Raw genomic sequence first — 2,500 nt, forward strand, 5'->3', positions numbered from 1 at the left:
TGACTCGGGTGGCGTTGGAAAGGTCTGGTCCAGGGGAACACGGGCGTGTCAAGTTTGCCACGCGCACGCGCATCCCCGCTAAACAGGGGCCAAAACAAAACTTTAAACGGAGCTACCGAATTGGAAACCATCAATCCTGGGAAAATAACAACTCACACGTGTGCCCCTTATGCTAACTTGAATTTAGAAACCGTCCTCAACAAAATCCCACGTTCGGGCGCAAAACTGCACGTTTGAGGCCACATTTTCAATGATGCTGGAAACTTACATTCAAAGCTGGGAAAATGTGCTCATCTACAGGCATCCCCACTTAGGGACGTCGTAGCACCTTGACTCGGGTGGCGTTGGAAAGGTCTGGTCCAGGGGAACACGGGCGTGTCAAGGTTGCCACGCGCACGCGCATCCCCGCTAAACAGGAGCCCAAACAAAACTTTAAACGGGGCTACGGAAAAGGGGAGAGCTTTTTCGGGGACAAACACCACTCACGTCGGTGCCCCCTGTTCCAACTTGAATTTAGAAACCGTCCTCAACAAAATCCCACGTTCGGGTGAATAACTGTGAATTTTAAGGCACATGCCTCTCTGGGCTGGGAGAGTGCATTCAAATAGGAGAAATTGGCTTCATTTAGAGGCATCCCCACTTGGGGACGTCGTAGCACCTTAACTCAGGTGGCGTTAGAAAGGTCTGGTCCAGGGGAACACGGGCGTGTCATGTTTGCCACGCGCACGCGCATCCCCGCTGAACAGGAGCCCAAACAAAACTTTAAACGGGGCTACGGAAAAGGGGAGGGCTTTTTCGGGGACAACCACCACTCACCTCGGTTCCCCCCATCCCAACTTGAATTTAGAAACCGTCCCCAGCCAAATCCCACGTTCGGGGGCAAAACTGCTCGTTTGAGGCCACATTTTCAATGATACTGGAAACTTACATTCAAAGTTGGGAAAAGGTGTTCATTTACAGGCATCTCCACTTAGGGACGTCGTAGCACCTTAACTCAGGCGGCGTTAGAAAGGTCTGGTCCAGGGGAACACGGGCGTGTCAAGGTTGCCACGCGCACGCGCATCCCCGCTAAACAGGAGCCCAAACAAAACTTTAAACGGGGCTACGGAAAAGGGGAGAGCTTTTTCGGGGACAAACACCACTCACGTCGGTGCCCCCTGTTCCAACTTGAATTTAGAAACCGTCCTCAACAAAATCCCACGTTCGGGTGAATAACTGTGAATTTTAAGGCACATGCCTCTCTGGGCTGGGAGAGTGCATTCAAATAGGAGAAATTGGCTTCATTTAGAGGCATCCCCACTTGGGGACGTCGTAGCACCTTAACTCAGGTGGCGTTAGAAAGGTCTGGTCCAGGGGAACACGGGCGTGTCATGTTTGCCACGCGCACGCGCATCCCCGCTGAACAGGAGCCCAAACAAAACTTTAAACGGGGCTACGGAAAAGGGGAGGGCTTTTTCGGGGACAACCACCACTCACCTCGGTTCCCCCCATCCCAACTTGAATTTAGAAACCGTCCCCAGCCAAATCCCACGTTCGGGGGCAAAACTGCTCGTTTGAGGCCACATTTTCAATGATACTGGAAACTTACATTCAAAGTTGGGAAAAGGTGTTCATTTACAGGCATCTCCACTTAGGGACGTCGTAGCACCTTAACTCAGGCGGCGTTAGAAAGGTCTGGTCCAGGGGAACACGGGCGTGTCAAGGTTGCCACGCGCACGCGCATCCCCGCTAAACAGGAGCCCAAAAAAAACTTTAAACGGGGCTACGGAAAAGGGGAGAGCTTTTTCGGGGACAAACACCACTCACGTCGGTGCCCCCTGTTCCAACTTGAATTTAGAAACCGTCCTCAACAAAATCCCACGTTCGGGTGAATAACTGTGAATTTTAAGGCACATGCCTCTCTGGGCTGGGAGAGTGCATTCAAATAGGAGAAATTGGCTTCATTTAGAGGCATCCCCACTTGGGGACGTCGTAGCACCTTAACTCAGGTGGCGTTAGAAAGGTCTGGTCCAGGGGAACACGGGCGTGTCATGTTTGCCACGCGCACGCGCATCCCCGTTGAACAGGAGCCCAAACAAAACTTTAAACGGGGCTACGGAAAAGGGGAGGGCTTTTTCGGGGACAACCACCACTCACCTCGGTGCCCCCCATCCCAACTTGAATTTAGAAACCGTCCCCAGCCAAATCCCACGTTCGGGGGCAAAACTGCACGTTTGAGGCCACATTTTCAATGATACTGGAAACTTACATTCAAAGTTGGGAAAAGGTGTTCATTTACAGGCATCCCCACTTGGGGACGTCGTAGCACCTTAACTCAGGCGGCGTTAGAAAGGTCTGGTCCAGGGGAACACGGGCGTGTCAAGGTTGCCACGCGCACGCGCTTCCCCGCTGAACAGGAGCCCAAACAAAACTTTAAACGGGGCTACGGAAAAGGGGAGGGCTTTTTCGGGGACAACCACCACTCACCTCGGTGCCCCCCATCCCAACTTGAACTTAGAAA

Source organism: Osmerus mordax (genome assembly GCF_038355195.1).
Source record: "Osmerus mordax isolate fOsmMor3 chromosome 7 unlocalized genomic scaffold, fOsmMor3.pri SUPER_7_unloc_6, whole genome shotgun sequence".
NCBI lineage: Eukaryota > Metazoa > Chordata > Actinopteri > Osmeriformes > Osmeridae > Osmerus > Osmerus mordax.